Below are 13,126 nucleotides of genomic sequence, written 5' to 3'. Positions count from 1 at the left end.
GAAACTTGACTTCAGCGAATTCAAAGGTGAGGAAGGGCCCTACTTGACAAATCCGAGTTGGCAGCATAAACTATTTTAAAAATAAAAACATGTGAGGGGAAAGCATCTTGGAGAAAAGCTCAAGAGGGAGGCAAGAGAAGAGAGCAGGTGTTTGACTTCGCCTTCAGTCATGGCAGGCTATGTCTCCTGGCAGATGTTAAAATTTCAGGAGGCTGAATGCTACTGAGTCAGCCCCTGTGCATGACATGCCCCAAAGATTGAAGTAATGGTAAGAATACTCCAGACAGAGGTCATTTGGAGGGTAAGCATCTCCAGGAGGGAATAAATTTCCCCTAGCTGGGGGCCAGCACACCCTCCCCAGGTGGTGAGCAGATGGAGTGTACTCTAATGATCAGAGCCCTCAGTGTGCACCAGTCCACACCACACACCCTTCTGGGGGTGAAGCAGCTCAACACAGCTTATCTCTATTTTCAGAGGAAAAATCCACAGGTAAGAGGCAACGCTGCCAGAAGACAGAACATACACCAAATGTTTGTCAGGGAAACACAGATCAAAGCCACAGGATTTCCAATTCCAGCAGTGGAAGCTGTATTTCTTACAGGGTCAGATGATGTGGGGTCCATCTGTGCCAGACTTTGTACATCAGAGCCCATCACCCCGAGAGACTTCGATGCAGGCAGAAGAAATAAAGCACAGGTGAAAGAACTGCCTCAGCCAAGCAGAACAAAAATGCCATGGTAGGAAAAGCCAGGTTGGCTCTGTAAAGCTGGCTTATTCGCTGAAAAAAAATCAGGGTTCTTTTCCTTCTTATTTTCCATTGCTTCCTAAAGAAGAATAAATCCTGTGCTAGAAGCCCATTAGCAGCAACTGTGATTTAAATGACTGCAGGAAACAGGATTCAGATTCAAGAATGAAGGGCATGAATTCTACAAGGCATATTCATGGAAATATATTTTTGTGATGCAAATAGACTGCATGTGAAAGCTTTGCTTCCTGCTGTATCTAAGGGCTCATATCTGACAATTCTGCTAAAGAACAAGGTAATTAATTATCATGCCAGAAAACACTGTAGTGGTGCTGCCCTTCTGCTGCTTCTGTCTGTGGGCAGTTCCACACCAGTTGTTCCAGTTGTCCCTGTGCAATATTTGACTTTTTGAAAGCAACCTCCCAAATACAAATGAATATTCCAGATTAAAATTAAGATTTGAATGGAAATGCATTGTTGAAACGTGACTGTTTAGAAGTGATTTCAGGGGAAAATGGAGTCTTAAGGTTAACCTCATTCTTTATAAAGAGATAAAAATCTTTTTCCTGTGTTCTGGTTCACTACAGGTTCCCTTTTCCAAAGCTTTCTAGCTGCATCCAGGGAAAGAATTTCCTGCATATATATACACATATATATATTCCATTATATAAATACATAATATATCTATATACATACATGCTCCATGTGTAAACAATCAGAGCTCACAGAACATCACAGAAATCAATTTTCCATGAGTTGGTAGCTTTTTATTCTGATTGGCCTTAGATGTCATTGGACATTTAAGTATGTAAATGTTATATGAATTCATAGGTACATCTTCTAATACTGCCATCCCTGAAAGCACATCTATGAGGTAACCTGGTGAGGAACTAATATTAAAAAATAAAAAAATATATTTTAGATTTATCTCTGCTTAAGTGAATACAAGTATACTACACATAGTATATATATTTTACAACTGCATCTTGGGCAGGTAGTAAAAAATACTCTCCTCCATGCATATTTCATGTGTGCAAAGCTGCATTTGTGTATGCAATAAAATAAAGGACCTGTCTATGTACTTCAGCTATAACAGTGTTAGACCATCTAGTCTAGGGCAGGATGATGGTACATTTGATGCAGATTTATATTTCTGGAAATCTGGGGTTGGATCCTTAGTAAAAAAATGGGTGTGGGCTTTATAGTCAGAGCAAGCCAGCTCCACTTCCCGGGGCCTGAATGTCTGTATGGATCTGGTTTGTGGTGTGGCAGGAACACTGTTCTCACCTCTAAACTGTTTCTCAGTGTAGAAAAACCAGTAACAGTGGCCTTGACTGTAGACATTTCAGCAGGAATGACCCTCAGTCATTCCTTCTTAGGCTAATAGGAGTTTGTAGGGAATCAGCATGTTAGTGCTGGAATTTCCTGCTGCACTTAGGAGGTCTGTCATCCTAAATGACTTCCTAATATCAGGACTCTGGGGCCCTCCCCTGCTTTACCACTGTAGGCATCATCAGCAAGCAGAAGACAGGACTTAGTTCAAAAGATTTGCTGCACGTTTCAACTCTTTATAACTAACTTAGTAACAAAAATATGTTACCAATCCCTTTCAGAAGGCTATCTACGAGGGTGACTTCACAGCTCGCTGAACCATGCACGACACATTTAATAGGTGGGACAAAAGAAAGACAGGAGTGCTGTAATAGGAACCAAAGGATTTGGATGCATGAATCACACTGAAAAATGTTGCTATTATGGTTACTAAATCCTCTATTGCCTCTTTTTTTTTTTTTCCCCAAAACCAGAATAAATATAGAAATGTTTCACTTACTGCAGCACTATTAATATACACGGCTGGAATAGCAACAAGCTGCCTCCTTGCCTTGTCTTCCAGTTGTGCCCTTCTTTACCAATTCTTGTCACTACAGCTCAGTTCAATTGTTACAGAGCCTTCCTCACAATGCTGTGATTTCAAAGTAATTCCCCACTACATCCATAAATTACCAGCCACTGCACGTGCTCCTGTATCTCTGGGGGGAACTAACCAGCGAGTTAATGCGAGAGCGCCTTGCACACGGGAAAACCACCGAAACAAACTGATGCATCTTAAACTTGCTGGTCAATCCCTGTTTGTTTTATGTGTCTGAGCTGCTCAGCTCAGACAGGACAGCAGTTGCAGGCAGAATTTTCAAGGAGAGCTCTCTGCTTGACATGTGAAAGACACCCCTCCTCACCTCGACGTTCACTTCTGCATCGACACTGATGCTGATGAAGGGACTTGTCCAGTGGTTCTAAAGGTTCTAAAATGGATGATTTCTGTGTAACATGCAAGCAATACAGATCATGTTCTATGTGGTATTTCACAGAGCAGTACTGCCCCAGAAATGCACATTTTGAAGCTGTTTCCCTCATGGTGGCAAGCAGTGTTTCAAGGAAAAGAGGCAGAAATCCACACAATGGCAAGACCACAACACCAAGGAATCCCTAATGAGGGTACAGTACAGAGGAGAAGCAGCTGAGAAAAGCTGGCAAGTAAATGCAAAGATAGAATTATTGCAGTGCTAACAGATTGAATGAAATGTGGTGGAAAATGCAACAAATTGGGAAATAAATATTGAAATTCTCAGCTGCTCAGATAGATATGAGTAATATCTATAAATTGGGAATGTATGTAATTCAAGTCAGCTAGCAGCAGATAAAATCCTTAAAAAGACAAGGCTTTTAGTAACCTTTTTACCAGTTAGCAGGCCACTGATCCCTGAGGTCTTTTGCCTTGATCTGCTAACTCATAAACTGCTGTGGCTTAGGATTCTACTTCATTTTACATTTTCCTAGTGACATTTTACATTTTTGTACTGAAGAGGCAAAGTGTGCAGAAAGAAAAAGAGTTTAACTGCTTTCACTAGATGGATCTAGAAATTTTAATAAACTCATTTATAAATTATTGTCTGTAATGCTACTGTACAATGCATAAAGAAATCTAATTAACCACAGTGAGTCTAACAGCACTTCCACTGTCAGTCAACAGAGCTGCTCTATATGATGAAATTATTATGTGTGCTATTTGCTCTATACACAAATTAACATTTTGGATGGTTGCTACCATGATCCTTTTACAGGCTGCCCTTCAAATAAAGTAAAACACATAACAAATGGAATTGAATCTAATTGAATAATGTAATACTAGCCTCAGTGCATTTCTCCCCAATCAAAGATGTAATAGGTTTTGTAATACTAATTATTAACAACTTGCAATTTGTAGAACAGATTTTTAATACTTGAGTTAGGATACCCACCAGCCTGTAGTTTGAAAATTATCTTTTAATTTACTGGGATTACAGATTTTAATATGTGATGAAGTTTCATTCCAACTCCTAAGGCATTTAATAAATTTTGTTAAAACATGGTTCCTGTATTCTGCACCTGCAGCTCTACTGAGAAATTATTGTTATGATTCCATTCAATAGCAGGGCATTTAAATAACATCAACATCTCTGACCCCAAAGAAGAGTCCAATGGCTCTGCAAAAAAAATTTATGTGAGCAAACCATACAAGAAGAGCAGACTGGTGGCTCTTGGTTTTGGTAAAGCTAAGTGTAGAAGAGATGATTGAGACGAAAAAGTAATAACAAAGTTCATAAAGACAACTTAAAAGAAAATGGGATTTACCTGAGGTACAGGAAAACAAGCAGCATGTTCTCCATGTCCCACGTGTGGCAGGGATTGGCTGTGCCAGAAGACATTTAAATGTCCTCAGGCATTTAAAGCTCAGGCATTTAAAGCTCCAGGATCTCCAGCTCCCCAAAAACGGTCTGACTGTGCAGTCAGGACTGTCATGTCATCATGAGTGATCACAGGGGCAGGGCCCAAGAGGTCAGAATCTGATGTTCTTAATCCATTTGCCTCTTTTCTCTTCAGCAAAGTTCTCCACTGCACACTGAGCTGATCCAACACACAATCAAATGCCTAATCTTAATCATATGCCTAAATAATTCACTGAATGAAAACTTCTACAGGGGCAAAAGTTAGCCCTTATGTCTCCAATACTTGGTTCAGTTTACCACTTATTACCACTTCTATTAATAAAGAGGAAAAATTTCATACTATTGTTAATAAAGTGATTTGCAACATTATGCATGTTTGCTCCAAACACCTTCCAAGTCTTTTTTTCTTGATGCAAAGTATAACTGAAATTGTAGCCTGCATATGCAGCTCACTCATATTAAATGAGGTTTTTTTGTTTCAGTGATACAAAGCAAAAGGACAGGAAGAAAATTGTGGGACATGAAATAACTTGTTCATGGAGGAGTTAAAGTATTCATCAACAGGAGCACTTTGAAAACCCAGGAAATTCTGATCCATCACTTAGCTGTGGGCTTATGTGACATTTACAACAAGCGTGTATATTTTGAGATAGTTGACAATGACATCTTTATGTTTTTGTTATCAAAGCTTCCATCTTACAATCCCCTTTGGTCCTGAGTATTGTTAAAAATGTGCCAGGGTTATGGCTGTTCATACCTTTCCACTTCTAAGTGGTAAAATGATCAGAGAAGAGCAAAGCTTTATGATCCCTTCAAGGTATTTGAAAATGACATTAAATGACGTTTATAAAGATTTCTAAAAGTCAGAAGAGTCTTCTTTTCTTTTTGAGGGTTTGTTCTCATCCTTTTGAATTGTGTTAGATGCCAATTCCTGCACTCTCCTTCTAGAAAAATACAAAGCATAAGCTTCACATGTCCCATAAATCCACTGATAGCACCTGCACATCAGCCATCCTGGACTTCTCTGGAATAACAGCTTTTCTTAGGACCTACATGGTATTGATCTGCAGAGCTCTCCGAGAGCATTAACTGTTGTATTTTTGCATCTTGCTGAGGAATCTCCCCATTTTACAGAGGAAAAGTGAGGGAGATGAAGCCAATTTAGAAACAGGTATCAGCACAGGTAATTCATCCTGGAACTTGGAAGATTTAGAGGATGGAGTTAGGATAGGGCTGTTTTCTTCTGCAAATGAACACAAAAGTTCAGTTCACACAGTAGCTGAGGAAGTGCCATAGACTGCAGCTATTCCAGTTTGTTGACTTTGTTGACTATAAACTGCAGTTGTGCCTCTGGAAGCCTCTTACAAAAAAAAACAAAAACAAACAAAAACAAACAAACAAACAAACAAACACCCAAAACCTGAGTGCATCTCTGTTTTAAGCACATGAATAATTCCATTTGCTCAGTTACTTTTGGGATGAATGTTATCCAGCTGGTGAAAGGCTGAATTGAGGCTTAATTCCAAAGGAAATGTGTTAAAAATCAAAAGGTTAAAAATCCCATTCACTTTAACGGGAAGAAGCCCAGGCCCACAATTGATGCTTTATGGACATTTGCAACATGTGAAAAGTTGCAGGAAACAACATCTGATGCTAAGTTGAGCATATTAATCTCTGGTTTCAGAATCTTCATATTAAATGATTCTGCATAAAAAAGTATGTACTGGAGAAGTAAGGTATTTTCTTGGAGAATAAAGATCTGTTTAAAGAAAATCTTCACTACAAAATATGACAAATCTAGAGTGAGACATGAAGGACACCAGTTACTAAGTGTGCTTCTCTTCCTTAATTGCTATTCTTAATTGCAGAAAAAGACAGCAATGTATTTCCCACAAAAAGCAAAGTGTTTCATGCATTAATACAGAAAAATCGCAACTAGAAACAGGCAACAATTTTGACAAGATTGTGCCTCATATTCCACATGTGCACAAACCTAAACTACATCCCCACAGAGAAGCCAAGAAATGTGACATTTTTTCCCAGATATACATCCTTTGGCTCCTAGTACAGAGCTCAGGAGAGAACAATTTCTGATGAGTTCATGCACCTCTCCCTGGGCAGTCAGGCAGGAAACAACCTGTGCTCAGAGTTCACCTTTTTCCTGCCAAATGTCTCGGTAGCAAATCTTACCCCAGTGGAAAAGGTTGGCAAGATATCTCTTACATCCAAGTGGGAACATGAGTTTCCAACTCAATCCACCCTGAGAGCAGCATAGCCTTAAAATTTACAGCAGAGCTGCCTTGACTCACACATACATAATATTAATATGGTATTGCAATCACCATTTCTCTATGTGGCATAAGAAATTATATTAAACAGGCACTAGGTGACAACTAGCTGTCAAAATCTGTAATGAGGAACCAGTAAGATCCTTATCAAAATAATTTTCAAGATGTATGTTCTTTTCTTTTATATTGAGATGACAAAGAATTCTCAATATCAAAAAATACATATTGCTTTTGATCTTTTAATTAATTCAAACTTGCAAGAGACAAGGATGGAGGCAGAAAAACAGAAAGCAAGAAGTTCTCTTTCCTGCTTTGTAGCTACTGCAGGTGGTTTTAGAAATAATCTCCCTTACACCAAGAGGAGTTGCCTGAATGGGGCAGAAATTCTTGCAGAGGTCCTGGGGGAAGGTGTGAGTGCAAAGAGCATCTCAAACCAGCCCACCTGTGCCTGAGAGGCTGAGGGGGCTGGTAAATGAAGGGGACATTAAAGAGGAACCAACAGAGACCAAACAGCCCTGTGTGCCAGAAGGACCCTGCTGGAACACCGGGAGTTTGGCACAACTTACATCCCTCCAGAGAGTCTCTGCTTTGAGTCAAAGGCAAAAGCTGGACTGAAAGAATGTCCCTTCTCATCATCCACCACTCTTGGACTATACTGCAGCCAGTTATTACAAAAAAAACCCACCCTCCCCCAAAATCCTACATTTTTCTTCTTTTTAATTATTTTTAACAGGTAAATTCCTTAATCTACTCCCCAGCTGTGACAAGTACAAATATTTCAAGGACTGTAATCACTGCACCACCTGAATTCAATTTTATCTGGTGACTTTGATACTAGCAAAAAAAAAAATCAGTTTTCCCACTCTACATGCCTGCTCAGAAAAACCCAATTCTGTGGGTGCCAAGCTGCCAAAACTCCAAAGAACCTCCTGAGGTTTATTGAGGAACTGGAGGATCACAGGACATTTTAAACACTTTTGTGATTAAATTCTCACTTCCAGAAAAGCTAAATTACTGAATTTTACCTATGTCTTTTTGAATTGGAGGAATGTTATTTCACAAATACTTGATGTCTTAACACTGCTTGCTGGAGTTCAGACATGAAAAAGGGGTTGGACTGAAAATAAGTCTTTATGACAATGAATAGACTGACTCACATGAAAAGCACATTGACTGACTTAATAGTTAAGTGCAAGTCATCTTCCTTCTTATTTTGTTGGGGGTGTTTTTAACTTCAAATAAATTGCATTACTCTACCAGTAAAATGTAAATTCCCCCTCAGTTTTGATAAGGACCATCAATACAAGAAAAGAATTACCTTAATGCCCATTGCACTGATGGGTTCTCAGCGACTGTATCTTTACAATGATATGTTAAATTTTTTATCAGTTTCCTTAGTGAGGTCAGCACTGTTTATAAGCACTGAAGATACCAGAAAATACAGGAAAGCATGGCAGAAACAATACATGTAACAAGAGCACTAAAAATTAAGTGGTAATATTATCACTCAGTATTTATAGTTACATTCTCAGAACCCACCTGTTGATAGTGGCTTTTTAATACTCACTTTCTTAACCTCTGAGCCAAGAAGTTACTTAAGCATCTTTGTACTTTCAGTGGGGCTACCTAAAAGCTTAAAATGAGAGATATGACTGAAAGGACTGAGTTCGGGCATAAACAAATAGGAAGTTGTGGGCACAGACTGCTGACAGGGATGAATTCCCAACAATGCTAAAGGGAGCTTTGAGCCCCATCCTCCTTGGCTGACTGGGACCACTAAACCAGCACATCCCACACATCCAACGAGCTGAGCAGGGAGGGCTGGAACTGGCTGAGTCCTGTGTTTCCTCACCATCACTTCAAAGGAGCCAGGGCACTGGTGAATATTTGCACTCCTGAAGTGGCACAAGCCAATACTGCCTTTCTTCCTGCAAATTATTAACCTGCTTTTACTGAATTCCTCACTGAATTGTAGCCCTTTTTATAAATGCAAGTTAAGGAGATACAGACAGCTTGTCAGAGACCATGCAGTCAATGCTGGCACAATGAGCACTATAAATTGTTTCCTAATCCCATACTTACTTAGTTTGCATGGGATCCCCAGAATTTTTTCTTGCAGTTTTTTTGGAAGTTATTATGATATTTTACTGTCTCATCTAAAGTTGAGAACTTGCATAGAAAAATATTCAAATATAGAGTCTAAACACAAAAGCCCTTTCTGTCTTCTCCAAACAATTCAGTCAATTGTAATAAAAAACTACTAGTGCAAGTTCTACCTGGAATATAAGTGTAAATATAAACATGAGACAAGGAGGCACAGTGTCATGTTTATATGATTTATGGCAGCAAGGTTCAATGCTATCATTATGATAATTTATTGCAGACAACCACTTTCATTTCAACAGTGGTTAAGGCCCAGGTCTGGTACAGATTGGTAAAGTTCCCTGGGCTGGACACCAACAGACTGATGGTTTGGATGATCTTCAAATGCCCATTAGGATTTGGGTGAGCATTCCTTCACCTTAGTGAATCACAGCATTAGCCCTTTCTTTGATTTTGCTGGAACATTGATTTGGGTTCATGCTTGTATCCCAGGCTGTTCCCAGTGGTAATTCAGCAGCTGACTCACAAGTCCTTCCATCATCCCTGCCATGGGGCCAGCAGCCCCTGGGACAGGGGGAAGCAAGGAAGAGCAGGAGCTGTTACAGCTCTGCCAGCTTAATTGCTGGAGACATGCCAGAATCTTTAGGCAACTAGAACAGAAGGGCCTTGCTGATCTGACTTATTCTGACAGAAATGAGCCAGGGAGTGCACAGGAAAGCTGCTGTACCTGATCAGGGGGAACCTTCAGCAGGGCAGGAGTGATGGATGGCAGCAACCTCTCCCATCAACACAGGGTAAGCCACAGTTCAAATCATTTTGCTCAGAAGTTGCCCAGTTCAAAACTGTTTCTACAATTGATCTTTTTTGATCCAAGCTAATTTTGAGTCAAATGAGTCAAATGCTGGCTCTCCTGAGAAGGTATGAACCTTAATTCTGCTTTACTGATCTGGAATGTGTTATGTTGGTATAAGAACTAAGCATGTGGATTTAGAAAACACTTTTTGAACTCTGTTCACGTAGCTGAACTGAAGATTCTTTCTCTGGTCTGAAGAAACTAAATGTCCAGCTTGTAATTAATATATTGAGTACTTTAAACTGACAGGAATCCCAGCCACAGCTTTGAGATAGTAAAATCCTCACAATTAAACTACACAAACATGCTTCAGAGAGCTGTCTAAAACCACTTTGCAGTCATTTTTACCTCTAGACACATGAGTAGTCCAGTGACTTCAGTGCAGCTTAAAGGTTACCAAGATTAAGTTTAAGAAGTTTAGCCAACTGTATAAATTGGAATGGAACTCAAATAAATGCAGTAAATATCAACCCTCTTCATTTTAGTGAGCTACAGGGGTTTTGAATGGGAACTCACACAGTAAAACCTGGATGCTGCAGCCAGCATTTCTGTCTGTTTGGAATGTCCCACCAATGTACACAGGAGAGTGATATTCTGCTCCTACCCCAAATACACCCTACTACATTAAACCATTTCTCTTGGGATCAAATACACTGTACCAAATTCTACAGTGAAAGCCTGATCCAAACCTCATCTCAGTCTGCAGAAATATTCCAATTGATTTCAGTGGGCTTTGGAATAGGCCTGTATTGACATCCATTCAACCTTATTGAACTGAGCTTTCCTGTGGAACTGCAGCAGCCAATATGGCCACAACAACTTCAAAACCAAGCGTGAAGGCCACTGCCAGTCAAATAACATCACAGCAAGTAAATGACAGCAGAACGAACTCATTATCATTTATCTAGATTAAAAAAACCCACAAGTTTCTGAGCTCACTACTCTGTTTTCCAGGTGAAGAAAACTTTCAAGTTGCCTTTGATCCCTCATAGATTTTTTCAGTCTGAGTCATAAACTACTTATTCATCACAGGCCACTGAAACAAGTATAAGGTTTTCATGAGGATGATAAGCTTATCACACTAAAAAGATTCACAAAAATTAATATACTTGGGAGTTTTGGCTACCTGCTAGCAACCAACATCCATGTAATTATTTTCCCTGCCATTAAACTCATATTAAAATCCCACTGACATCTGTAGGATTTGGCATTCTCTCATCACCAACTCAGTTCTTTGCTCACTAAATGGTCAACACACCCTTTTACAACAGATCATCTCACTTGCTCGAGACATTTGGTTTTCCACATGTAATGCCATAATTTCAAGGAGACTAGTCTAGGAACAAGGATGTCTGTGTAAATATAAAAGACAAAATCTCTTTGCGGGTTTCTTATGTTCCGGATTGGGATGTTATTGTAAGAAATTAGTTGGGAAAACCCCAAAAGAGAATTTATAGGCAAATCCATGGAAAACCTTAATCTGTTTGAGCAAAGCAGTTTAGTAAACATCAATGGTAATTTCACTGAGCATTTCCTAAAGCATGCTTAAATACATCTACACTGGAAATAGAAGGTGCCACTCATGCCTTTTATAATGCCAGAATAGGAGACATTAACCTGGATTTTAATAAGGCATAAAGACGAGAATTGCATAGAATGCTTAAAACTTAAGCACCAAAATGATGCCCATCATTCAGCAATCCTCTCAAGGGAAGAATTCCCTCTTGCTGCACAGCCTCATTGTTTAATAAAAATCCATTGATACGTATGGGAATTCTTTAAGGTAAGCCATTTGTCCCTAAAGCCTTGAATGACTGTGCCTCATGTCCAGCTTCACTCTTCTCACTGGGCAGATGATGGCAACTAATTTGTTAAAATCCTGAGTCTCTTTATAAGCCATGAGAAGAGATGGAGTAAACATCAGCAGAGATTGCTGCAGTGCAATGAGCACTTACACCACCCTGGGAACTAGCAAAACGAACACAAGAATCACACTGACTATTAAGTGCCTGCAGTTCAATTCTTTCTTTCAAAATAGTGATGATTTTGTCCCATCCAGTTGCTTTGAAGCACTCAAGAAATCTGATCTACCACCATTAAATACCATCAGGTATATTTGAAACCTATGACTCCAACACATTTCCCAGAGACAAGGAAAATAACAACGTAGCCTGTGGTTTCTTCTCTTAAAGACGCTCTCCTTCCCCATTCAGAGATCCGGGCATCCTCATTTTGCTAGAATACATACATGTGTTTTAAAAGTATGCCCTAGTTTGGAGAACTGTTTATAAACCAATCTATTTTCAATCCATTATGCATGCATCCCCCGCTGGAGCGTTTGTAATATGACCTCTGCACACCTGCCAAGAGCTGGGATATCAGTTTGATACCCAAAGCATCTCTCTCCCTCCCCCTTCCCTCTGCCTTGCTGGGATCAATGAAGGCACCCGCAGTCGCAGGATACACCTTTTCACACCTGCCCTGAGCCGGGATTTTCGTTCGCAGCCCAAACCCCGCGTCCCCTCCCTTCTTCCACGACATCCCGAGCCACCCGCCGGGCACCCGCGGCCCGGGGCAGCCCCTGCCCACCTCCCCGTGCCGCGCAGCCCCTGACTCCGCCAGCGCTGCCTTGCTGCGCCCACTTTCCCCCATCCGCAGCGAGTGGAAACCATCCTCTCCCCGCGCCAGGTGCGCCTCTTAAAAAAAAAAAAAAAAAAAAAAAAAAAAAAGGAATGGGGGAGAAAAATAAAAACCGGACCCACTTTTTTTTTTTTTTTTTTTTTTTTTTTTTAAACAAAGTGAGCAGCATCCTCTGGAATGCGCTTTCCTGAGAAGAAGACAGACCGCGAGGGAAGGGGGAAGGGAAGGGAGGGGTCGTGCCTCTCCCCCCCGCCGCCCCCGCTCCGGGCCGGCCCGCGGTCCCACCGCAGAGCGGCCGCGCCGCCGCCCCCGCCCGCGCAGGCACCGCCTCCGCGGCGGGAGCGCGCCCGCCCGCGCCCGTGGCGCCGCCAGCAACAGCCCCGCCGGCCCCGCAGCCCGGCTGCGGCTCGGGACATGGCGGGACGCAGCCGGGATTAGGGGAGGAGGGGAAGCCCCCGAGGAGGCGATTGGTACCTCCTGACAGCTAAAGGTGGAGGTAGCGGCGGCCGCAGCCCCGGCGGCGCGGAGCGTGACCTCGACCTGTTTTTGGGACTGCGGGCGGGAGCGGCGCGTCCGATGAGCCGAGGAGGATAAGGAGCAGGAGGATTTGGGGGTAAGTAAGGGATTGCCCCAAAACCGACAATTCTTTTTTGTATTATTACCGTTATTCTTTTTTTTTTTTTCGGGCGGGGGGTGGTGGGTAGGATCTGTGCAGAACTATTGTGCCTGGGGG

The 13,126-nt window shown here is 41.3% G+C and overlaps 1 protein-coding gene across 1 annotated transcript in view; it reads left to right on the top strand.

Annotated features, from left to right (window-relative positions):
* Window positions 1–12,803: 12,803 nt before the first annotated feature.
* CA10 (carbonic anhydrase 10) overlaps window positions 12,804–13,126 on the top strand; it is a 185,765-nt gene continuing 185,442 nt past the window's right edge. The window contains exon 1 of the mRNA XM_018073398.2: window positions 12,804–13,006. The gene's annotated coding sequence lies outside the window, so the exon portion shown is untranslated. The remainder of the gene's footprint in view (window positions 13,007–13,126) is intronic.

The sequence above is a fragment of the Manacus vitellinus genome, unplaced genomic scaffold (genome assembly GCF_001715985.3).
Source record: "Manacus vitellinus isolate BGI_N305 unplaced genomic scaffold, ASM171598v3 scaffold_24_pilon, whole genome shotgun sequence".
Classification (NCBI taxonomy): Eukaryota; Metazoa; Chordata; class Aves; order Passeriformes; family Pipridae; genus Manacus; species Manacus vitellinus.
Note: the sequence above shows the minus strand (reverse complement) of the source record. Positions and strands in the feature narration are given on the sequence as shown.